Below are 27482 nucleotides of genomic sequence, written 5' to 3' on the forward strand. Positions count from 1 at the left end.
GATTGGAAGAATGATAGTATAATATGTTTGAAGTGCAGCATAAAGTGTAATCTAGTGTATCTACTGTAAATGATCATGTAAGACTGATTAGTGGGAAGGCAACGGAGAATTGCTCCTCATTCTTATTTGACCCTAGCAGTGCATTGCTGATGTTGATGTTTCAGTTTAATTCTGGCTGAAGTCCAGCCTCTTCTTTTTAATTCCTATTTCTACATCAGTGTGATGTCTACTTTAGATACACCTAAGGTCTCATCTCTCCACTGTGAAACCCAGTCCTCACAAATGAAGGTTAAACAAACTCACATTCAGTGCCAATCATAGATGTGATAAGACTTTATGTGTATCTCTCCCATAGACACTAGTGGAAAGGCATTAGGTGAGAAGTCCAGGCAGCAGAGTCTTTCTGCCACTCATAGTCTGTGAGAGTTTAACCGAGCACTACAAACTCTGAATCCAGTTCCCCTACTTGAAAATTAGGAATAATGTTACCAATCTCACAGTTTTTTAGAATAGTAAGTGAAGGGTTGAAATTGACAATACTGTCAGTACAATGTTTAGTTTAAAGAAGGTGCTGAACTTATGTTTATTTACTCAGAATAGGACAAAACTTCAATCTAGAGAAAATTACTTTCAATTGTGAAATTTTGTATTATTTGTGATGCCTTTTTTCTTTTAATCTTTTATAGGTAATTGCTAATTCTGAACTCACTTCTCTTTCTTTCTATAAGGAAAACTGTACACTTGTATTGAGCTTCGCCATGGTCTGAAATGGACCTGTGTGTTTGATTTCAAAAGGGGCCAGAAACACACAAGTCCAAGGAATGTATATATGGGAGCTCTTCCCAGTTTCTACAAAGTTAATTTCATATTAAGGAAATGATTGTCTCCCACTTCCCAGACATTAATGTTTAACATGGTGAGCAATAAATATCACCGAATTTTTCTATAATCTTTTGTAGCTCTCTAAATTGAAACAGCGTCCTAAATCTACATATTCCAACTGCTGTAGTTTAACACTTGGAACTAAGTGTGATTCACAACTCTTCCTCACTTCTCCGCAGGTACAAGGCACCTGCAGGATGGGGCTGCACCTGGTTTTATTTTCTAACTTCCAACACGGTCTTGGATACCCTTTTATCCTTTTGCTTCACAAAGATGCTTAGTTAAAGGATCTGAGGAGCACCTTCAAAAATTCGAGAGGCTCCACTGTCTGGTGGGTGAGCTGTCGGTGATAAACCGCACACCAGGACCTGCTGCCACCGGGCCGCAAGGCAGAGAAGGAGGTGGCACGCAGCGCTGCGCGCAGGCCAACGCCCTTTCGCATCTCCCTCGGAGGGGACACCGCCCAGGCGCTCCGTTGCTAGGTCCTCTGTTTGCCGCGTTCTAAAGGAGCCCTGAGCGCGACCAAGACTAAAGGGGAGGGGGGTGCCAGGAAAAGCTAGAACACTGTTTTCAGTAAACCACGGAGAGCAGCAGCGGCTCCTCCCTTGGTCCTCCTGTCCCCAAGCCCCAGCCTTGCGGGGGGCGTCGAGCTATTCCCTTGTTTTTGGTCGCTCCCAGCCTTCGCGAGCCCTCGGAGCCCTCTGCGTCCGCGCCTCTCGGCACGTCGCGCACCCCCGGTCGCGGCGGGAGAATGGTCTGGCCCGTCGGTAGCCGCCACCCCCTTGGGCAGCTACAGCTGTTCCAGCGGCTCCGGGTCGAGCACCGGAGTCCCGAGCCGTGGCTGCCGCTGGCGGTGGGCGGGCGGAGGGGGTCACCGAACCACCAGCGGAGCTGCCGGGCACCGGGCAGCCGTCCGCCGGCCAGTGGCGGAGCGCGGGAGCCGCGGAGGGACCGCCCGCAGCGGGGAGGCGAGGACCGGCGCTGGGCTTCTCTCGCCCGGTGAGTACCTGCTGCCGCCACCTCCCCGACGCCCTCTCATCGTCCCCTCGCCCCAGAGGTCTCGGCCTCCCCCCCCCCCCCCCCCAGTGACCGTCCCGGGTACAGTGTCCTCAGCCGAGCAGCGGAACAGAGAGCTGCTGCTGTCAGGCTAATGATTCAGCACCATTCGCACGAAGAGGTTTGGGCAGAATGGGGGAGGGGGGAAGGGGACGAGGTCAGTTGCGGGTCGCACCTCAGTTTCTAGGCTCTCAGTAGAAGACCTGGGCGTCGGGGTCGGGTGGGGTGATCACAGAGGATCCCTGCCGGCTTGTTCTGTAATTGCGTGCTTTTCCCACAAGCTAGTACAAACCTCCGTGAGTATGGGGTGCATTCTGGAAAAGTGTGTCAGATTAATGTCTTTCCCCCACATCCAAGTGAAGTCTAGGGCCCTTGTAGGTACCTCTGTTTCTCTGCTTCTCTCTGCATTGGGTCATGCCCTCAATTTTTATTTTATGCTACAGCATTCTCTCCGCTAACGTGAAAGATGTTCTGTCAAAGTTGTCTTGCATTCTGGGTGGGTTTGCTTGGTCCTGGCACAGAAGGAAAAGATTTAAGGGAGGTGGGAAGTAAAACTTTCATATCCTAAACTCTTACTTTTATATGTAATATTTCACTAAATCCTCACAACAACCCAGAAACAAATGTGAAAAGTGAGGAGCAGAGATGTTACATTACATTCTCAAGGTCACAGAATAGGAATTTGAATTCAGGTCTCCCTAACTCCAAATGCCATGGACTTTACTGTATTAAACACTAGTGAGTCCAAAGTATACGTATATACACAGTATTAGCTATTAAATATAGAATTTTCATAGGAAAGTGATCTCAAACAATAGCAACAACAACCTGTAAACTTTCTGTATGTGGAATTATTGCTTTTTTAGTACAAAAGAACATTTTTTTCTTTTTTATGTGTAAAAAATCAATTTTCTTAGAAAGCATTTAGCAAAAAATAACATCTGAACAATTGCAGAGCTAGGTCATGATGGATGTTCAACACATTTTTGGCAGTGAAATTTGGTGGATGCTCATGGAGAAAGTCATGGAGAAATGAATTAGGGCAGTAAAAAAAATCTGGATTTTTTTTTTTAACTTTAGGTAACATTTGAAATAAGAACAACCATTTGGTTCATCACACACAATGGGGTGACAGATAAACCTAGACTCAGATCATGTTATTTGGTTCATTACAGCTCTATAATTTGACAGCAATAACTTCCATTTTGTAGACAAAAGAACTGAAAAGCAGAATGTCCAAAAGTACTCAGTAAGTGGTATAGTGTGGACAAGAATTTACTCTTAGGTGCTACCTCTCTCATTTAAAAAATATGTATGTTGTCATAAAACAGAGTTCTGTACAGTGGGGAATTGAATTGATTTGTTTTTGCCCTACCTTTCAGTCAAGAATTATATTGACCTTGTTTGCTCCTTCTGTAAAAATAATGAATGTCACGTTCTTTTTTCTTTTTTAGTGGGTCATTTGATTTGCTTTCATTCATGATTTATGAGTTTCTCTTAAGATGTGCAACTCTTGTTGATGTCTTGGGGCAGGATGCTATAGGGCAAATGTTTTTCTCTAAGTACCAGGATCGTATTTAATGGCAGATAGGGACATAGTCATTTAGTTTATCATTTCTAAAGTATTGAGTCATTTACTTTGGCGAATTCTTTCTTAACTTAATGGGAGATTGATAGACTAAAACCCACTGCCTAAATAAGGACATAAAATTTGAACACATATTCATATTTGTTGTTCAGACAAGACTATAAGTGAAGTAGGGTTCTATATATAGTCTTAAATTTGATTCCTAGGAGGTCATTTCTTTTTGTGTTTATATATCTATTGACTATACTCTGAACCTTGGTGAGGCATTTTGCAATTCAATCTCTTGAATCCCAAGGGTACAGGAGAATTGATTTGAATGAATAAGCAAAAATACAGCATCACTGCTGTTAAAAAAAAAAAAAAAAGGACAGTGCATGTCCTAATGATGAATGGTCAGTAGCAACACTTTAAAAGGGAGACATCATGTTTTATTTAGATAACATCACTGAAGGCATGAATGTAATATCAACCCAGCTTTAGAACTATACTTTGTGTCTTTCCCTGTATGTATTTATCTAATTGCTGCTGTCTGCAGACCATCTAAATTCCTGACTTAAAGCCTAGCTAAGGAGATATTTACTTAACACATGAGTAATTAGCAAAATAATTTAGAATTGGCTTTATATTGGAAAAAGGTGATACAGAATTAAGTGCTATAGCAACACCTTAGGAAAAAGCAGAAATACAGGAGAGGTTGAGATGATCAGAGGATCAACAAAATCTTCATGAATGGAAGTGTATTAAACCAACCTCAGAACTGATAAGCATTTCCATAGGCAGGGAGAATGGGAGACAAATGGGAGAAATGCTCATCTCTTTTGGATACATGGTGACAGATTATGAAGAACCTTGAATGTCTGGTGTGAGATCTGTGTCTGATCTGGTAATAATAGAGAACTAGTGTAGATTTCTAAGCAGGTCAAGTTTCTCTTGTCCCTGTTCTCCATATCCCTTGCCCCAAGTCCCTTTCCAGAAATCAACATGTTTCCTAATAGTAAAATAATTTGATATCAATTAAATGTGAAAAAAATTTTTTCAAATAAAATCTTTCCCTTCCAAGGAAATTTGCCCTTTTTAAAAAAAAGCAAAAAAACCAAATTATAGAATTGTGAACAATTTAAAAACTTTAAGAACATGAAAACAAAAAAAATCACATAATCTTACTAAGTAAAGACGATCTTGACTAATATTTTGAGTTTTTCCATGTATAGTTTTAATCGTACTGTATTAATTACTTATGTATATATATTTTAATTCTGTTTAGATATACATGACAGTAGTGTATTTTGACATATTATACATACATGGAGTCTAACTTAGGATCCTATTCTTGTGGTTGTACATGATGTGGAGTTTCACTGGTCATGTATTCATATATGAACATTAGGAAAGTTATGTCCAGTTAATTCTACTATTGTCTTTCTTATTCTCATTCCCCACACTTTCCTTCATTCCCCTTAGTATATATATATTTTAACTTTAAACGCTATAACATTAGTTTTCACTGAATTACAATTAGGCAGTAAATATTTAAAATGAATATATAATTTTCTACTTGGTAGATGTACTAGAATTTCCTAATTATTCCAGTCACTATTTTACTGATATAGTTACTGCTAATAAATAACACCATGATAATAGACATCTTTGTTCATAATTTTTTGCTTTATTTTGACTACTTATTATTTAGGATAGTGTCTCTGGTAAAAAGGTATGAATTCTTTGATTTAGACTAGTTTAAGCAAGTTTTGAAGCTGGTGGATTCTGTATGTTCCATATGTGATATATACATATTGAATATAGAATAATTGCATATTAATATTGAAGATACCCAATACAGTCTATAGCTCCTTAGATTATACTCTTTCAGGCAACCTCTTCTTTTGATTAGAAAGATTAACTAAATCATAGGAGCTGGGAGAAAGATGGGTAGTTGGGACTATGTAAGAGAGAAGCTGTAATTAAAATGGGAAGAACATATTTGGGGGTAAAGTGAGCAAGAATTTATAGTCTCAGAATGGTCATGATCATTGACTTTCTGGTCCTAGGCTTGTATTTGGGGACTTTAACTTTAAATCTCCACCTCCCTTGCCCCAGTACACACTGTACACCATATCTGTAACTTTAGACTTCAACTTCCATCCACTTGTACCAGATTCTCACATCTCTAATTTCATTATCCTAGTAATTTAAAGCACAGATATGAGCTCACTCTTGCACTCTTATTTGGAGAATTCACATTGGTGACAATGGGAATTTGGGGACTTTGCCCAAATCTCCGCAGAAGCCCTGGGTACAAGTACAAGATTGTATGGAATGCACACTTGATGGACACTGAAGATTCCTGCCCCTTCCTTGAGCACATTTGCCAGAAATGACTTTTTTTGAGAACAGTGACCACTGGAAGATGCATAACATTCCTAACATCACCCTCAGTATTCAGATACTCCCTTCCCCTGTTCCCAATATCTCTTTACCAGAGAAAATTACCCTCATGGGGGAGAAAGATTTGCCTCAGTTTCTCTTGTTACAGGGACACTTTGCACTTGATTCTTATCATGAGAAGAACAGGGACCCAGTTTTGTCATGGTCTTAGGTCAGGCCTCTGACTTTCTCTTCCACGTTTGCAGCTGAGCTTCTTCTGGGACTGCTTCTACTTACCTAGGGCCACAAGGCTGTTGAGGCTCATAATCCATGAAGTATCTCTGAGTACGTCAGGGATATGAATGTATTTTGAGGACAGATCTAGGGAGCAGAGGCAGCTTATTATAAGATGCTATCATTCTTGGGGAAAAGGAACAATGACAACAAAAACATCATATTACAAACCTCAAATAGGCCATTCTCCCCCCTTTCAGGTCCCAAGAGATGTTTTCTGATGGAACTGGACATTCAGGTAGGCAGAGTACTTCAGGCAGAATCTGTCCTGTTTTTAGTTGGGACCCATTATTAAACAATTTGCGTAAGCTCTTAGGAGGTGATAAATCTATTTCCATTTCCCTCATATATTATTTTTCGAAATTGAAGTGAGACTCAGAATCTTCCCTAGTGTTTAAAAGTTAAATTTCAATATACTTTCCTATTTATTCTCCGCTAGCCTTTATTTCCCATTTGACATTTATCTGTTAACACTTCTGTTCTTAGTACACATAGTAGTTGACAGAGCTAAGGCACTGGGATTGTTTAGGCTCTCAGAAGGTGAGTGATAAATATCTTTTCTTCTTTTTTTAACTTGCAAGTACCTGGTCAATACACAAATCTCAGTCTAAATCTTTTGAAGATTTAGAGTTAAGTGGTCAAGTGCTCACTGATCTTTTCTCTGGCTGCCCCAAAGATCTCTGAAAATGCTTTCCTTGTTGAAAGTGATGATATTGTTGGTCCACTGGGTGTGCTGAACTACCTATATTGTTTGCTTTTTCTAAATTGTACTGTGGCACCCGAGCTTCCAAACTTCTGTGTTATTTTTGTCCCACTGCCTAGCCGTGTGAAGTAGAATGTTATATTTGACAAAGGGTTATTTTGGAACATTTCTCTTAAATACTGTTTTGTAAAGTGTGAACTGGTGCCACAGCTAATTTGACAAGATGGCAGTAGCCTATTTTTGTAAAAAATTGTCCTTGCTTCTCCTTTCGTGTATGTGCAATGATATTATCTTTTTTAAGCAATCTGAGCATTTGTAGATTTGGATGATAGAGCAGCAGTAATACAGGCAGCAGCTTCAAGATCATTTTGAGGCTTTGAATCAATTTTAAGGATGTTTATGTATACTTCTTGTTTAGGGTAGTACTGTCTTTCTTTTACAAGTGAAGTTACCCCACTTAAACTTTGCATAAAATCTGTTTTAAGTGATGTGGTCCTACTATGTCATAAGTGTGTGCAATATTGGTAGAAAAAGTTAGGAACTGTAAATTTAATTTGAATTATTGAGTTTGTTGGAAAATTTTTCATGTGTAATTTTGTCATTATTATTTAAAATCTTTTTTTTTTTTTTTTTGGGTGCTGGGGATCGAACCCAGGGCCTTGTGCTTGCAAAGCAAGCACTCTACCGACTGAGCTATCTCCCTAGCCCCCTAAAATCTGTTTTTTAAGGTACATTTCAAATAAACTCTATGCCTAATATGTAATATTCCTAGCAATTGCTAAAAAATTAGGACAACAATTTCAGCACACATCTCAAGTCTATATTTAGAACACTCTGCAGCTAACCAACAAATACATGATAGTTCTATGGAGAGGAATGATAGAAATTACACACTTTATATAATCAGTTTAGTATTTATGAAGGCATTTTCATTTAGCTTTAGGTTTGATCACATCCAAGATGATATTTAGTTACCTAGCATGTCTCAATCTAGAATCCTAAAGATTGGCAGGTACTGTTTTGTCCAATTTAACAATGTAAAAAAAATAGAGCTAGAGAGAAAAAAAATAAGACAAAATTAGCTTTCAGAATCACAGTGGTATTAGAAACTGGTCTACAGCTGCCCCTTAATTGGATAGTATTTTTGGATTTACTTCTTTAAGAGTGTTTGAGGAAAAATTAACTTATTGAATGTTTTTACTGATCTGTGACATTTATTTTCAGTTCTCATCATTCTACTTTGGTCAACACACACACATTTCAACCCATTATTTTTGGAATATGTAAACAAGTTATTTCTGGAACTTGCCATTATAATTAAAGGAAAATTGACATATAAAAATACTAAGGGAAATTTGAAAGGGTTGTCACTGTATCTTAAAATTAAGCAGACTGTATATATGTGCAAGTGCTTTTTCACATGTCAAATATCAGTGCCAAATAAACATTTTTGCCCAAAAGAACCATTTACTATTAATGTGTTTTGGTATTTTCACTTTGAAATGAGAGGCATTTTCTCTTTTAAAAAGTTATTTTGGGTATATAATACATTTTAAGTGCTATTTTCTTTATAAAGAACTTAAAAAAATACACCAAAAATACAAAGAACCCAGTCAATAAATGGGCTAAGGAACTAGGCATACACTTTACAGAAGAAGATACAAGGTGATTAACAAAAAGTATTCAACATCTCTAGTAATTAGAGAAATGTAAATTAAAACCACCCTAAGATTTCACCTCACTCCAAGTAGAATGGTTATTACCAGAAACACAAGTAATAATAGGTGTTGGTGTGGATGTGGGGAAAAAGGTACACTTGTACACTGCTGGTGGAGTTGCAAATTGGTGCAACCTCTCTGAAAAACAGTAAGGAGATTCCTCAGAAAACTTGGAATGAACCCACCTTTTGTCCCAGTTATCCCACTCCTCGGTTTATACCCAAAGGACTTAAAATCAGCATACTACAGTGACGTAGCCACATCAATGTTTATAGCAGTTCAATTCACAATAGCTAGATTGTGGAACCAACCTAGGTGCCCTTTAATAGATGAATGGATAAAGAAACTGGTATATATATACAATGGAATATTATTCAGCCATAAAGAATAATAATATTATGGCATTTGCAGGAAAATAGATGGAAGTGGAGAATATCATGCCAAGTGAAATAAGCCAATCTCAAAAAACCAAAGGCCGAATGTTTTCTCTGATAAGTGGATGATGATCCATAATGGGGGTTGAGTGGGTGGGGGTAAGAGAAGAATGGAGAACTTTGGATTACATAGAGGGAAATGAGAGGGGGAGAGGGAGGGGGTATGAAAGATGCTGGAATGAGACATCATTACCCTATGTACATGTATGATTCATGTACATGAATGGTGTGAATCTACATTGTGTACAACCATAGAAATGAAAAGTTGTACCCCATTTGAGTATAATCAGTCAACATGCAGTCTGTAAAAATAAAAAAATTCAAAAAATAGAAATAATATTATAAAGGTTGCCAATTAAAAAAAAGAGCTATTTTCATCCTTGATTAAGAATTAAAAATTAAACATTTTTCATTAGTTATAGTATGGCATATATACTTCCATATTGTGCTTAACAATGTAATTGTAAATTTTGATTTTAGGACTTACAAGTAATTGGAATAATCCAAATATAGAATGCATGAAGGTAGTAAAATATAGCATTTACTGGAAATGAAGTTAAGCAAATACACTGAACAAAACCTATGAACAGAGAGATTTAGATCTCCAAGAAAAATTAACTACTGGTATGACCCTGGAGTTTTTATCTCTATATATTACTATATATATTCTGGTAATATGAAAGTGATTATCATATTTTCTGGAAGAAAACAAAATATAATAGTTCCATTATATATGTTATCATGTTCCAGGGTTTCAGTTACCTGTGGTCAGCTGTAGTCCAAAAATATTAAATGGGAATTTCCAGAAATAGCAATTTATGATTTTTAAATTGTATGCTATTCTGAGAAGCATGATGCAGTCTCATGCCCTCACCTGCTCTCCAGCCTGGATGGAAATCATCCCTTTGTTCAGTGTATTTAGGCTTCATATCCTATCCACCCGTTAGTTACTTAGTAGTCATTTCCATTGCAGCAGCCCAGTGCTATATGTTCGGGTAACCCTGGTTTTACTCAACAGTGGTCCCAAAGTGCAGAGTAGCGATGCTGGCAGTTTGGTAGGCCAATGAGAAACTGTAAGTGCATCCTTTCACTGAAAAAGGTGAAAGTTCTCAATTTAGTAAGGAAAGAAAAAAAAAAATATACAGAGTTTGCTAAGATTTACAGTACAATAAGTATTTGGAGGGGGAGAAGGAGAGAGTGGGGTGTGTGGGGACACATTTACATTATTTTTACTACAGTATATTGTTTTAATTGATTTTATTATTAGTTATTAATTTCTTACTGTACCTAATTTATAAATTAAACTTTACCATAGGTAAGTATGTATAAGAAGAAACAGTATATATAAGGGCTAGTACTATCTGAGATTTTAGGATCCAATAGGGTGGACTACTGTGGTTAACTTTTTTTTTTTTCCAGAATAGTGTAAAAATATTGCTATTTATGTAATTCTTTGGTAGATTTCTGACAGGTAAGCATTCCACAGGTGCATAAGTTTTTGCCAGTTAATATTGTAGTATTGGATTCTTTTAATAGTTTTTATTTTGATAAAAATACATAAGATTTACTGTGTTAACCACTTCTAAGTGTACAGCCTAGCATGTTAAATATATTCACATTATTATGAAACTGGTTGCCAAAATTTTTCATCTTACTTGTTGGAAACTCTGTACCCATTGAGCAACTCAGCTCACCTTTCTTCCCACTTCACCCAGACAGCCACCACTCTATGTTCTGCTTCTGTGAATCTGATCACATTAAATACCACATACAGGTAGAATCATATGTAACTGACTTATTTCACATAAAATAATGTCCTCAAAGTTCATCTGTGTATATGTCAGAATTTCCTTTTGAAGGCTGGATAATATTCCTGTTTATCCATTCATTTATCCCTGGACATTTGTGTTGCTTCCTTTTCTTGGTTATTGTGACTAGTGCTTCTATGATTATGGACTTGCAAATATATCTGCATGACCCTGCTTTTATGTATTTATTTTTGATTAGACCCAGAAGTGGGATTGCTGGATCAGATAGTAGTAGAATTTTGTAAGTTTTTGAGAAAACTTCATAGTGTTTTCCATATGAGTTACACCATTTTACAATCCCATCAGTAGTGCATAAAAGTTCTAATTTTACCAAACCCAACTTGCCAATACTTCTTGATTTCTGAGGTGATATTTCATTGTGGTTTTGATATTCATTTCTCCGAGAATTAATGATGTTGAGCACCTTTTTGTATGCTAATTGATCATTTGTATATCTTCTTTGGAGACATGTCTGTTTTAAGTGCTTTGCCTATTTTAAAATAGCATTATTTGATTTTTTTTGTTGAATTGTAGGAGTTTTATGTATTCTAGATGTTAACCCCTTATCAGATATTTGATTTGCAAATAAATATTTTCTCCCATTCTGTGTGTTACCTTATCTCTCTGTTCATTATGCCCTTTGGTGCAGAAAAAATGATGTTAGGGCCAAGTGCGGTGCTGCATGCCTGTAATTCCAGTGGCTTGGGAGGCTGAGGCAGGAGGATCAAGAGTTCAAAGTCAGCCTCAGCAAAACGAGGTGCTGTCTCTAAATAAAATACAAAATAGGGCTGGGGATATGGCTCAGTGGTCAAGTGCCCCTGAATTCAGTCCCCAGTTTTAAAAAAACAAATGATGTTTGGTATAGTTCATTTTTGTATTTTTGCTTTTTTGGTTTATGTAGCAAAGGTTATTTTTAGCAGTTTAAAGAATGTATTGTTGAAATTGTTTCAAATTGATATTTATTAATTCTTTTTCTCCTTATTCTTTAAAGTGTGTAAGATTATTTTGCAACTATGTAATTATGATACCTGCCATAATTATTTTACAAATCATACTTAATTTGATTGACTTTTTCTTGGTGAAGACCCACTTATTTATCTTCAGTGAAGGATTTTGTCATAATAATTTAACCAAATGTTAATAGGAATTGTATCAAACCTATTAACCATTTTAAAGAGAATCACTACATTGATTCTTCCAGTCCATGAATATGACATGTCTTTCCAGGTATTTAAGTCTTCTTTGGTGTCTTTAATCAGCATGTTATCATTTTGATTATACATCTTGTACATGTGTTGTTAGATTTATATCTAAGTACTTAAATTTTCTTTGGAGCAATTGTACATGATAGGGAAATTTAAATTTGTTTCCATTTCTTTGTTAATATGTGGAAATGCAGTTGATTTTTTGGGAGGGGCACCAGGGATTAAACTCATGGACACTTAACTACTGAGCCACATCCCCAGCCCTTTTTTGTATTTTATTTAGGGAAAGGGTCTCGCTGAGTTGCTTAGGGCTTTGCTAAGTTGCTGAGGCTGGCTTTGAACTTGTGATCCTCCTATCTTATCCTCCCCAGCCGCTGAGATTATAGGTGTGAGCCACTGCGCCTGGAGATTTTGTATCTTGATATGATATCATGCAACCTTACCAAACTTGCTTTTTGTTCTAGAAGTTGAAGATCTTTTGAATATTTTTTAATGTATAGGATTTTGTCATCTGTTAATATAAATATTTTTCTCTTCTTTTTATCTATATGCTTTTATCATTCTTGCCTTATTCCAACAACTACAACTTCCAATACTATGAAAATAAAAGTGGTGAGGGTGCCTTTTTCCCAACCTTAGAGGGAATCATTTAGTCTTTCACTATTATGTTGCTAACAGTAGTTTTTTTTTGTAGTTATACTTCTCTGTCTGTGGGTCCTTCATCATTCAGTTCAACCAATCATACACACATTTCCTTTTTTGTCATTGCTTCCTGAACAGTACAGAATAATATCTATGTACATATCATTTATGTTGTATTAGGTAGTAATCTAGAGATGGCTTAAAGAATATAGAATATGTGTAGATTATGTGCAAATACTGTGCCATTTTATATAAGGAATTTGAGCACGCAAAGATTTTGGTACCCACAGAGGGTCTCGGATATAGTCTCTCACATATATGGAGGGCTAAAATTGTACATAATTTTTATGGGGTTGAGGAAATTCCCCTCTGTTCCTAGTACAATGAGTCTTTTGGCCCTATATGGTTGTTGAATTGAATCAAGTGCTTTGTCTATGCCAATTGATACGTGTGTATGGTTTTTCTTCCCTCGTCTGTTTATTTGGTGGATTACATTACTTGATTTTTGACTATCAAATCAGTCTGGCACACATGAAACAAGATTCAATTTTTCGTGTCTACACACACATTATTTACATACATACATATGCATACACATATGTACACACATTGTTGGATGCAGTTTGCAAAACTTTGTTAAGGATTTTGCATCTGAATTCATGAGAAATATATTTTCCATTAATCCATAGTTTCCTTTTTATTGTGCTTTATTTGGTTTTGATTGTCAGAGTACTTTTCACTTCTCTTTCATGTTCTGAAAGAGGTTGTATGAAATTGGTGTAAATTTTTTGTTTGACAATTCTCCAGTGATACCGTCTGGCCTGGATATTTCCTTTTCAGGAACTTTTAAATGACAAAATCCAAATATTTCTCTAATAATTAGAGAACTATTCAGGTTATCTGTTTTATCCTAAGAGTTGGTAATTTGTGGTTTTTTAAGAATTGATGCATTTCTTCTAAGTTGTTGAATTTATGAGTAAAGTTATTCAGTTTTTCCTTATGCATTTTCCCCTGTTGTTCTTTTATTGACCATAGATTCTGTTGAGATAGTCTGTTTTATTCTTGATATTGGTGACTTGTGTCTTATCTTTTAAAAATATCTTTGTCAGTCTTTTTAGAGGTTTATTGATTTAACATTTTTTGAAAATCTAGTTTTTGTGAGTATCATTTTTATTTCACTATTTTCAAGTTAATCAATGTATCTATATACATATATGTATATATATTTACATCAATGTACATATATGTGCATATATTTTTTTCTGCTTCTTAAGGTAGGAACTTAGATTTTTAAGAAATATTTTTGTAGTTGTCAGTGAATCTTTTGTTGTATTTATTTTTATGTGGTTCTGAGTATTGAACACAGGGCCTCACACGCACCAGGCAAGCACTCTACCACTGAGCCACACCTCCAGCCCTGGAACTTAGATCATTGATTTGTCATTGTTCTCTTTTGCTTATGTAACCATTTAATGCTCCAGACTTTCTTCTCAACATGGTTTTGTCTATATCTCACAAATTCTCATGTATTGTGCTTTCATTTTCAATTAAATTTTTTTTCCTTTCAGGCGTCCTTTTTGGCCTGTCGACCATTGAGAAACATTTTATTATCTATCTATCTATCTATCATCTATCTATTTTTTGTCTAAATATGGAGTTTACTGTGTTGCCCAGGTTGGTCTTAAACTAATGGACTCAAGTGATCCTCCCACCTACCTCCTGAGTAGCTGAGACTACAGGCATGTGCCACCACACCTGACTGGGAAAGCATATTAATTCCCAAGTGTTTAGAGTTTTGCTGTTATTTATGCTGTTGGTTTCTAGTTTAATTTCATTCAGTCAGAGAACATACTCTACATGGTTTAATTTCTTTTGAACTTACCTTTGTATGTTTTATGAGCCACAGTAGTGCATGTTGGTGAAAACTCTGTAGGCTCTTTAAAGAATATGAGTTCTATTTTTGAGTACAGTGTTCCAATGTCAGTCAGATGCTACTGGTTGATGGTGTTGCTCAGATTTCCTGTATTCTTGCTGATAGTTTTGTCTAGTAGTACTACAATAGCTGAGAGTCGGGTATTGAAATTCACACCTACATATGTAAATTTTTAAATATTTTTTTTAGGTATATCAGTTTTTGGTTTGTGTATTTTGAAACTCTATTGTTTGGCACATACACATTTAGGATGGCTTTACTTTCTTTGTCAGTTGAGCTTTTTATTATTTTGTAATGGCCCTTCTTGCCCATAATAATTTTCTTTGCTTTGAATTCTGCTTTAGATGTATCAATAAAGATACTTTGCTTTATAAAATTCATGACTGTATGATATATTTTTTCTATCCTTTGATTTTCAACACACTTATGACATTATGGGTGAAAACTGAGTTTTGTAGACAACATGTAATTAGTTTATATTTTTAAAATTCACTCTGCTGATCTCTCTTTTAAGTGATGTATTTATACCAGTTACATTTAAAGTAATTATTGATATGCCAAGTTTTCCCTTTTCCTCCTATTTTTTGTGTGTTTTATCTAAGTTTATTTTTCTTGCCTTTCTGTGGGTTACTTGAACATTTTTTAGAGTTGCATTTTGATTTATTTATGATTTTTTTGTTATATCACTTTTTTATATGGGTTTCTTGGTGGGTGCTTTTATATGTTTGTCACAGCCTACTGTAGACATTTAACCATGATATAGAAAACTGTACTTCCATTTAGGTTCTTTTACCCTCTCCACTTTTTAAATATAATGAAGTGTTTCCTCTGCATACATTGACTACTGTAACAGTGTGACATGTTGCTTTTCCTGAAAAAAATGATTATAGAATTTTATGAGGTTAGTGACAGGCTATTATGTGTACTTCTGTTTTCTACCTTTTCTGTTATTCTCTTTTCCTTTTTGAAGGCCCCAGTCTTCTGTTATCATTTTCTTTGTATTAGAAGGTTTTCTTAAGACTTTCTTTCAAGTTAGGTGTGCTATTAATAAATTATTAGTTTTCCTTTGTCTAGAATGCCTTTTCTGTCTTTCATTTCTGAATGTCAGTTTTGCCAGATATAGTGGATAGGGTTAGTAAGTAAGTATTTTCTTTTAGCACTTGAGAAATGGGCCCCTGTTTCTGGCTTCTACAGTTTCAGATGAGAAATTTGTTGTTAACTTACAAATAATATTGTCATTCATGTTACTGTTTTTAAGATTTTTTCTGTCTTTAGTTTTCATAAATATGATTTTGATATGTCTTAGTATATGGGATTCACTTAGTTTCTTAAATCTGGAGACTTGTCTTGACAAACTTAGGGAGTTTTCAATCACTATTTCTTCAAATGCTTTGTTACTCTCTATTCTTTCTCTTAATTACTAATAACATTAGATTTTTTTTAAAAAATGGTTTTAGTTGTAGATGGATACAATACCTTTATTTTATCTGTTTATTTTTATGTGGTGCTGAGGATCAAACTCAGTGCCTCATACATGCTTGGCAAGTGCTCTACCACTGAGCTACCCAGCCTGATAACATTAGAGTTTTTGTTATTGTCACTTAGATCTTGGAGGCTTTCCCAGCCTTCTTTCTCTCTGTTGTTGAGTTTAATAAATTTCATTAATCTTTCCCAAGCTCAGTGGTTCTGTTCTCAGTCCTTACCACTTTAGTATTGATACCATTCAGCAAGTTTTTAATTTTAGCAGTTATATTTTTTGAGCTCTTTGGTTTCCATTTGATCCTTTTTCATAACTTTTATTTCATTGCTGGTGTTTTATGTTTTTTCATTTGTTTCAAGAGAACTAAAAAATTGATCATTGAGGCATCTTAAAAAAAAGTTGCTTTAAAATTCTGGTTAACTCTAGTATCTGATTATATTGGGATTATTCCAGTATGATGCCAGTATCTGATATATCTTGATGCTGGCATCAGTTGATGGTCTATTTTCATTCAGTTTGTGATTTTCCTGAATTTTGGTGTGACAAATGAATTTTGATGGTACCCTTGGCATTTTAGTTGTTATGTTGGGAGACTCTTAGTCCTATTTAACTCGACTCTTTTAGCAGGCGGTCACCCTATTTAGGTTTGGTGTGTAGGTTCTGTCCTATCTTTTCATGCTTTCCGGAGCCATTGCCTCATGACTCTGGGTGGAGGAAGGAGAGACAAAAGTCTCTGCTGACACTTTCCAAGCTAGTGAATCAGACTGTCTGAAGTCATTTTCCTTGTGAAGTGGAGGTACAGGTTCCGTTAGAAGGCTTTTTTTGTGGATGCCTGTTGGTATTCATGGGTGGAAGATTCTGTGATGCTCTGGGGAATCTGTGATAAACAGAAAACCCAGGGAACTCACCACATTGTTGTTTCTTACATCCTGAAGTTCCTAAGGCTAGAATGCCTTCTTACTTTCACATTTCAGAGTCCTTTCATTGTTTTATGATGGGTAATTTCCAGGGTAGTCAGTTGTATATAAAAAGCAGGACCAGAAAAAATTAAATCTATTACAGTTTGTTTCAGAATCAGTATACATGGTTTTTAATGTGCTGTTTTACTCACAGCAAAGTATGCACAGAGCATTTCTGCTGTACATCAAAGTTTGATGACTGTCTGAAGAAAATCACTTGTGTGATGTTTTTAGATGCTTTTGAAATACCATACCATTTTTACTTGAAAGAAAGACTAGCATAAAACAGGTTTTTTTTTTTTTTCAGATTTTGGTGTTTGGCAGTCATTTTTCATGAAAATGAAATGAGCCTATCACTTCAAGGAAAATCAGTGTTTGTTGCAAATGACAAAATTTGTGTTTATAAGAAAAAAGTCAGAATTTTGGAAACTTTAATCCACCACTGTGAGCTTTTCTTCTTCCCAGTACCTAAATATGCTTTCGATGAAATCATTTAGTGTTTTTTGAATACTGTATAATGAAATGTATCAACATTTGGAAGATCTGCATGGCTGAGCAAACCAGTATTTTGTAATGACTAATTCTCTATGTTTCAGAATGATGAACAGGTAAAACTTTTATTCAAAGTATAATATAGATCACTGAATTTTTAAAGTTATTATATTTCATTGACAAATTACAATAGTACATATTTTTATGTTTTGATATGTATATCTAATGTGACATGATTAAATGAAGTCAGTTAATATGTCCATCATGTCACTTACCTGTCATTTTATGGTGAGATGTTTGAAATGTACTCTTTTAGTTATTTTAAGACATATAATACAGTTATGTGTTGTATAATGATGTTTCAGACAATTGATGATAGTCCCATAAGATTATAATGGAACTGAAAAAGTTCTGTTGTCCAGTTTTTCTATTCTATCTTTACATGTGTTCAATACATGAATACTTACTATTGTGTTACAGTTGCCTGCAGTAGTCAGTACAGTAACGTGCTATACCAGTTTGTAGTTTAGGAGCAATAGTCTATACTTTATAACCTAGATGTATAGTAGTCTACACCTACTAAGTACATTCCATGATGTTTGTTCACTGACAGAATTGCTTAACAATGATTTCTCAGAACATATCCCTGCTGTTAAGTGTCACATCACTATACTTTATTGTAGACTACAGTCACTTTTCCATGTTAAGCTCAAAATCCATTCTTCCTGCCATTCAGAAATTTTGTGCCTTTTGACCTACAGTTCATCATGTTTGCCCCAATCTCAGCTTCTGGTAAGCATCATTCTACTTTTAATGAGTTCAACTTTATTAGATGTCATATGTAAATAAGATTATTATTTATCCTCCGTGTCTGGCTTATTTCACTTAGCATAATGTCCTCTAGATACATACATGTTGTCACAAGTGACAGAATCTCCTCTTTTAAAGGGTGAATAGTTTTCCATAGTGTACACACACACATACACATCCCATATTTTCTTTACCCATTCGTTTGTTGGTAAGACACCTAGCTTGTTTCCATATCTTGGAAGTTGTGAATACTGCTCCATTGCTGCAATGAATCCAGGAGTGAAGATATCCCTTCAACCTAATGATCTCAGTTCCTCCGGATATCTAGATGTACACCCAGAAGTGGGATCACTGCTTATGTGGTAGTTCTGTTTTTAGTTTTTTTAGGAGCCTCCATATTGTCTCCCATAATGGTTGTATTAATTTACATTCCCACCAACAGAGTGTAAGAATTTCTTTTTCTCCACATCTTCTCTAGTACTTGGTACCTTTTGTCTTTTTGGTACTGGCCATTCTAACAGATATAAAGTGATGTCTCACAGTGGTTTTTGTGTGCTTTCCCTGATAATTGGTGATGCTGAACAGCTTTTCATATGTCAGCTGTCCATTTGTATTTCTTCTTTTGATAAATGACTTTTCATTCTTTCCCCCTTTTTTTCATCAGATTATTTGCTTTCTTGCTATTGAAGTTTTTGAATTCTTCATATATTTTGGATATTAACCCCCTTATCAGATGGGTGGTTTGTAAATATTTTCTCCTATTTTGTTGTCTCTTCGCTCTGTTGATTGTTTCCTTTTCTGTACACATAAGTTTTTTAATTTGATACCATTCTATTTTTGCTTTTGTTGCTAGTGCTTTGAGGATCATATCCAAAAATTCATTGCCCAAGTCAGTGGCAAGAAGCTTTCCCCCTATGTTTTCTTCTAGAAGTTTTACAGTTTCTTTCTTTTCTTTTTTTTTTTTTTTCAAAGAAAAGCTAGAGAGCGTTTAACTTCCTTTTTGTGGAAAAAGTAGCAGAATGCTTTAATGTTTTATAGTGTCACCTTTAAACAGATTAGGATCTGCTTATTATCTTCCAAAAATGCATTTAAATTCCAATTCCAGTATGAAGAACAACACAAAATTGTATATATAACTTATTGACAATAGGTTACTTTATCCAGCTATAAAACATCAAATGACAGGAATAAATACCAACCAAATTTGTTATTTCTATACAAATCCAAGACTTTTGCTGCAGATAATTTTACTTTGGATAACACCAACTTGGCAAAGTGCTCTCCTAAGCTTTACATTTAACTAAGTTTAATTTTTAACGTATAATTTAGAATCCAGAACATATGGTAACAATAATCACAGGTCTGCATGGATTAACAAAAAAAAAAAAAAAAAAAAAAAAAAATCAAAGGATAGCCTTAAATCTCCATACATTTAGGAAACAGTGTTAATGATCAGAAATTGACTTAGTTGAAGTCATATGAAGACCTGAGTTGGTTTTTTTTTTTTCTCAAAGTGAACCATGTTGCAGCAAACTATACTGTTCAGGGAGAGAAGGCGGGAGTTCTCCAAAGCAAAAGGCGCTTCAGCAGCTGGGAACTCAATCCCTCGCCTTACTCATAGGAACAGTGCCTCTGGTTCAATCCTAGGCAAACTCATCCATCTCCTCACTCTCCTGCAGTTGACTCTCAACAAGTTTGCCAGCACTGTGAATCCTCAACATGGAGGTGGGGTTCCTCGGAGAGCCAGGCCTGACAAGAAAGATGAGCAAGGACTGCTTTCTGGTCCCATCTGGATTGCTAAATTTGTTGCCAAGAGCTCAGTTCTTGTTCTGGATGCCAGTCCAATAATGAGGACATGGTTTTGAGAAAAACAAAAAGGAAGGTTTATTGCTTTGCTAGTAAAGGAGAAATATAGGGGACTCTTGCCCCAAAGGCTGTTATTCTCAGTTTTATAGTTTCAGTTCTTATGTTTAAGTTGTTAAACCATTTTGAGTTGATTTTTGTATATGGAATAAGGTTCTAATTTCATTCTTCTACATGTGTATATCTAGTTTTTGCAATATCATTTGCAATGGTTTGAATATGATTTATTGCTTCCAGAACTCATGATGAAATTTGATTGCCACTGTTGATATATGGGAGGTGGAGCCTTTAAGAGGTAATTGGGTCATGAGTGCTCAACCATCACAAATGGATAGTCCATGAATTTATGGATTCATGGATAAATGGGTTATGGCAGGAATGTTATACAAGCCAGCCTTTCTTTGGCTTGCTGGCTCTGTCTCCCCATGTGGTGCCCTCCTCCATGTTACAGTGTAGCAAGAAGCCCTTCCTGGATGCCAGGGCCATACTGTTAGACATGCAGTCCAGTCTTCTTAACCATTAGGTAAATAAAGTTTTATTCTTTAAAAATTATTTGACTTCCAAGTATTTTGTTACAAGCAACAGAAAATGGGCTAAGACACCATTTATTGGAGGGACTATCCTTTCCTCATTGTACGTTCTTGATATCTTTGTAGAAAATCAGTTAGTTGAATATAAATGTGTGTGTCTGTTTCTGGGTTTTCCATTGGTCAATATGTCTTTTTTTTGGTGCCATTATCATACTCCTTTGACCATAGTTACTTTATAAAATATTTTGAAATTAAGGAGTGTGTTGTCTCCAATGTTCTTTTTGCTCAAGAGTGTTTTGGATATTTATGCATTTTGATGTAACACAAAATGAAAGGTTCATTAATTTAATTTAGATTTCATGCCTCTTCTTTGCAGCTATATCTCTGTGATGTCAGATTCTCATATTCTTTAACAAGAACAACTTAAATTGAATGTGGAAGCACTTGTAAGAATATAGCTGTCCAGTGTGAACCAAGACATTCAAGAGATTTGAAAAAGTGTGAAACAATCTCCATCTCCCTGTTCTTTTTTTTTTGTTTTTGAAATTTATAGTTATTTTTAAATAAAATGTTTTGTTTTTAGTAATATTTAATAATGAATGTTTTAAATATCACTTTCAAGTTCTAACACGTAAATATTGAAGGTCTAAACCATATAACCCAATAATTTTTAAGAGTGTAAAGGGTTCCTAAATGAAAAAGTTTGAGAATCATAGCTTAAGGCAGCCAAGGTAAGAGGAAAAGTGAAGCTGGAGGTGTGGGCACGTGGCTTATCACATTTGGCAAGTGAAGAGCTCTCATCTTATTGGGTTGAGCTATATGCTTGCTTTCTTCTCTCTGTTCTAATACTTGCATCTTCATAAAAGGTGATTTTTCCTCCACATTGTAGTAATTGCACAAGCATTCCACAAGGGTTACTTGCTTTGTTAGTGGTCTTTTAAAGCTATCAGAGGAACCTATCAGGTTTTTGATTTTTTAAATCTTTTGAGTCTTTGTTAAGAGTAGGATTTTCGTCCCTTATTAATCCCATGAGAATTTGACTTTAGCAAATCCTGCAGTCTCCACACATTTTCCACATCATTTAAAGCCACCCTGGGCTATCCACAGAGGACTAACCCAGTTTCATCCTGTGTCTGCAGGCTGCTGAAGCTAGAGCTGATCTCCTCTGTCTCCAAGGGAGGGCCCTGAGGAGAGGGGCCCAGGTCATTCCTGTCTGAACTAATCCAGTGGGAAGGTCATGGTCATACGATTCTGAGTCCACCACGCTCTTTAGGTATGTGTTGAACTAATCAATAAATTAAGACTCAAATATATATCCTATACTCCAGTACTGTTGTATTTCTTATTAGAAATTTTCATTTTGATCACCACTAGATTGGAATTTGAGGGTTTTAAATAAATCTCTCCTATCATTCTCATTTATTTTTCCTTTTCTGAATATGAAAGTACTTCTTACTTTATTGGAAGGCCTTGTGATATAATTTTGGTTTAAACTGTTTCTCAAAAATCAGTTGTAAACATATATTAAAATATGTCTTATTTTCATGGTTGAGATTTATAATTTCTCAGGAAAACTGGATGACTGTGTATGTACATGTGTGTGTACATTTTCTTTGTCACTCATAACTGGATGGACACCTAGGTTGTTTCTGTTTCGTGGTCATTGTGAGTACTGCTGCAGTAGACATGGGAGTACAGGTGTCTCTTTGACACACTGATTTCATTTCCTGTCTTAATTCACATTCCCACCAACAGTGGGAAGCTTCTTTTCTTTCCTCCACATTCTTGTCAGCACTTATTTTTCTTAGTCTTTTCAGTGTAAGCCATTCTTACTGTGGTTTAGATGAACTATACTTGATTTTTGACACAGAACATTTCTTCTCTATAATATATGGAATCTCCAGTATACCATTCTAGAGAGTGATTGGGAAGGGTAATCCTACTACTTCTTTTTTTTTTTAAGTGCCTATAATTTACCCATCTCATTTGCTCATCTCATTTGGATAGAGTTTTGGCTAAGGGTCCCTTTGTTAGGCTGTATTCTCTACTTGTGTATTTTTGTCTGTTTGTGAGCAGTCACCTAAATGCACTAAAAAGCTGAGAAAGAAAAACTTCATGGGTTCATACAAGGGCACATTGGTATCTCAAGCTCTCTGACTTGTGCCTGCTTCATTTTTTATGATCTGTTTGAGAGCTGCCTCTGATTCCATAGTGGATGAAAGATTATTATTTTTACTCTATGGTTTTTAGTTATATATTAAGTAGGTAAGATAAATGTTATATAAAATCTAATGGACAAAATGAGGAGAACAGGAAGTGCATTGATACAGGCTTCTTGCAGGGAATGGTATCTAAAGGGCAATCTAAACTTTTAGGTGACATAGTCACATAACTCTTATATATAGCATTAAGCAAATAAGAAAAACAGTGCTGTATTCTAAAAACATACCTAAATCATCTACCATGGAATCACATTTTGGCTTTGAAAGTTTTTACATTTGTGTTGCCCCATTTCCTTTTTTTTTTTTTTTTTTTTTGTGTTGCCTCATTTCCTTTTTTTTTTTTTTTTTCTTTTGGCTAGAAGAGCCAAATTGAAATTCAAACAGCAAGCTGTGAATTTGTCCATTCCTATTCCTTCTGTTGGTGATCTAAGGAGAGAACTGGCTTATGACCAGTTCTCTACCTTCTTTGGACATCTTTGCACTCTGGGTGCTGTAGGCTGTATCTTCCTGACATGAATCTGCAGTATTGCTTGCCAGTCAGTTTCAACAATGCTGGCTTTTGCTTCTAATGACTAAGCCTGTGAGTGTTATGTGAAGCTGTATAAAATAGAAGATCATAAAGTTATTTGATCTGGACCAGTAATTTAAGGAAAAAAAGTACTACATAATTTTTTCCCTTTTGTTTGAAAATTGCATGATGTTTATAGAAATTTTAAAGTTTAACTTCTCAGAAAGACTGGCAGACTTTTTCCTATGGATTCCTAAAACAGATTTTTATAGAGTGATGTGTATGCTCTCTGGAATTCTCTTTTAATTCTCATTTCTGTCCTATAGTAATTTTAAAATTTTATTTTGAGGCAGAGTCTTGCTAAGTTGCTTAGGGGCTTGCCAAATTACTCAGGCAGACCTGGAACTTGAGATCCTTCTGCCTTAACCTCCTTAGTTGCTGCCATGCCTGGCTTTAATTCTGTTTTTTAAAAAATTATATATTGTTTCCATATTAATTGGTACTTACTAGATGCAATCAATAATATCTGTTAAATGTTTTTATTGTTTAGATCACTGTGATATATAGGACTTTCTGCTTGTCAGGATATAAGGTATTAAAGCCACATATAGATGTTATATGTATACATACATATATAATGCATATTTATTAAAAAAACCTTTTTTCAATTATCAAAACATCCCAATATTTCATATAAAGTTGAGAAATGGGAGACATGATAAAATGACTATTGATATGATCATAGATAATGAAGAGTTTGATGGAGCTAAGAAGTCAAAATCAAGAAAGAATAGAAGTTTGTATTCAATTATTGTTTTTATGAAATTCTTTTTCCATTATAATTCATAACATAGAAAGAAATCATAACTTATTTGGTGTATTTTATTTGGTAATTGTTCAACAAATGCCTGTTGAATTAAAAGCAAGTAGGGAAACATGAATTGGAAAAGTCTGTTTTACATTAAAGTGGGTAAGAATATGTAGTTTGGAGGGCTGATCTATGTTAGTTTCTGTGTTTTACTCATATTGCTCAGAATGACACTGCCCTTTCCAGTAAAAATTTTAAAGCAGATACGTAGAAATATAAGACATAATGTGGTAGGCATTGTAACAATGGGGATACACTTGTGTTAGTTAGCTTTTCGTCATTGTGACCAAAATACCTGACAAGGACAACTTAAAGGAAGAAAGAATTATTTTGGTTACAAATCAGTAGGTAGAGCTCAGAATATAAAGAGAAGCCCCTTTGATATCCAATATGCAGATTTGCAGAGGAACTATTTAACACTTTCTCTGCAGGGTTTCAAGATGGTAGGAAACACAACTGATGATGGTGGCATATTTGCCATTTAGAATTCAACATGGTATAGTGCAAGGGTTTGGAGAGTTGGCAGACCTGTCTAATTCTTTAATAAGTCATTGAATCTCTCTGAGTCTCAGTTTTCTCATTTGTAAAATGGATTTGAATGAATGGTCAGTTGTTTCCAGAGGTTTCCAATATGACAAAACGCAAACTGGTAATAATCCACTTGGATTGAATTCTAGAATTTGTGAGAAATATCCAAACCAGAGTTGGCTCTTATGAAGACTCACATATATTAGTATGGTCATCGGCCATGTGGTTCTACACTTCTGTCATTGTCAAATTGCCTCTTCTGACACTGTGGCACCTTAAGAGCCCCTTGTGAGTGAAAGTTGAAATCTAGAAACCATCATGGATAGATTTTGGGACAGCATTGACTGAGACTATATGATTTTTTTAGGATTAATGATTAAGCATATTTTATAGAAAGTAATGAGTTCATGCATTCCTGTGTGACTAAGTAAACAGACTTGATTTTGCCAAGCAGAAAAATTTAACTCCCAATCCTTCTTCCATTTGCTTTCTTCCCTTACTATATTTATTTCTTCCTCCTTCAATTTTTTTTGAAAAATTAACTACATTCTTTTGAAAAACTTTTATATATAAACAGGGTAATGTATATTTCCATTCTGCATTTCCTTTCATTAAAGAGGTTGAGATGTGTTAAAATGATATTAATGAAAAAGTAATGAAGTTGGTCATGATCATATAAGTGTGTTGTTAAAGGTGCTGTGTTGTGTCTTCTAATCACCTTTACTTATGTCTGAAAAGAAGATAGTGCACATAGTTAGCTCACTGTGGAGATTAGTCAAGATAGGGTTGGTGAATGTGAACATGGAAAACAGTATAGGGATACATTTGAAGCCTGACTTCAGCAAGGTGGATGGATCAAGTTTTTTCTAGAAAAAGCAATGAACTGGTGTTGCAATTGGGTCCTCTAGAATCCAGGATGGCTTTAGGTAAGTCAGCAAACTTCTTTAATCTCAGTTGCTTCAAACTAAAACTGTTTTTGCTTAAGTAGTAGGATACTAGTCCTAGAACTTACAGCAGTGTTTCTTCAACTTTTTATCTGCAAAATGGGAATGATAATAGTACGAGTCTCTGAGGTTTTGTTAAGTATTCTATAATATAACCTACATAAACACTTAACATAGTGCTTTGATACAGAGCAAATATTCATTCATTCATTCATTCGATAAATGTTTATTGAGTGCCTGTGATGTTGCAGGTACTTTTAGGTGCTTAAGATATGTGAGCAGAACCAAACAGGACTCTTTGCAAATTTATGGTCTAATGAGAGTGAATTAAACAATTAAACACATAATTATTATGATAAACATTGTAAAAGAAAGGTACTTCAGACTGTAAGAGTCACGTCTGGGAAGATGGACTCTAAGTAGTCAAAGGCTAAAGATAGGAAGGGTTGAATTCCAGGAAGAAGGAATAGAAAGTGCAGAGTTCGTGTAGTAAGAATATGTGGTGGGTGATTGCAACATGGAGAGTGAAAGGGAAGGTGACTCAGGATCTGGATGGAAAGAGTGGAAGACTGACAGCCACTTGGTTCTGTTGGGGCTGCAACAGGGAGACAGAACCTCTGAAAATGATTTGGAATTAGGTTTTATAGGAATTGGAAGATGTCTACTGAGGACTGGTATCTCTGCATCTGGTGGTGAATCAGCAGGGCTGGCTATCATAAAGAACAGCTGGACATCAGTTGGAACTTACTAGGATAAAACCAGAGTCCCTGTCAGACTCTCACTCTTTGCAACGTTGACCATGTGGTTGACCTCCATAAGGAGCTGGTGATCTTTGCCAAGGAGCTGCCTAATTGAGGGGGCCTGAGTTTGATATTTGCCAAGGGGGGGTACTGGGTTTAGAGGAGCTGAAGGAGAAGTGCTGGCAGGAGCTGGGGAAACTGCAGAATCGGGTGCTTTACTATGCCAACAAGGAAAGCAAGCAGACCTATGCCACCATGCAGGAGCTACAAAAGTACATGGTGCCTTACATTAACTTTCAGAGCATAATGATTAATACTTTAATTCTGCCTTCCAAAATCACATGCTAACTTATTTGGCTAACTCCAATTTGAAACCAGGCAGGGAAAGGAATTGTATGGAATATTTTAGGCTGAACTGATATTATCAGTCCTCAGAAGATCTTTTTTGGCTATGATTAGGGTTTTGGTTTTCATGATGTGAACCAAAAAAGCCATCAAAAGCAGCTAAAGTGTTGGGGGGAAGAGAAATGGGAAAGTAGGATGGCAAGATTTTTGACAAAATTTATATTTTGAAATCCTGCATTCCACTTCAGAAAATTAATTGAAGGAGACTGAGGGTGGAGATAAGTACTGTGAGGAAGTTAGTACAGTGGTCCAAGTGAGAGATGATGGTGGCTAGGATTAGAGGCAGAGGTAAAGAGGATGTGAACAAGTGACAGTGAGTCCTAGAGATATTAAGAGGGTAAAGCACACAGGATTTAGGGATGAAATTGCTGAGAGTGGAGGGAGAAGAATGCATCAAGATCATGAATTTGGTATTGGACATTTTGAGTATTTGGTGGCTTTGAGAATATCCAGATGGAAACATTTAGTAGGCAGTATAATTCTGATATTTGTCATTGCTACAGGAG

The 27482-nt window shown here is 35.7% G+C and overlaps 1 protein-coding gene across 3 annotated transcripts in view; it reads left to right on the top strand.

The window, feature by feature from the left end:
- The first annotated feature begins 1681 nt into the window (after positions 1-1681).
- The window catches only part of Ttll7 (tubulin tyrosine ligase like 7), a 133757-nt gene continuing 107956 nt past the window's right edge, over positions 1682-27482 (top strand). For 2 of the 3 annotated variants that reach the window (XM_047555609.1, XM_047555633.1), the window contains exons 1-2: positions 1682-1881; positions 21901-22034. The gene's annotated coding sequence lies outside the window, so the exon portion shown is untranslated. The remainder of the gene's footprint in view (positions 1882-21900; positions 22035-27482) is intronic. The other variant, XM_047555617.1, reaches the window with a different exon arrangement.

This window comes from Sciurus carolinensis, chromosome 1 (genome assembly GCF_902686445.1).
Source record: "Sciurus carolinensis chromosome 1, mSciCar1.2, whole genome shotgun sequence".
Taxonomy (NCBI): Eukaryota; Metazoa; Chordata; class Mammalia; order Rodentia; family Sciuridae; genus Sciurus; species Sciurus carolinensis.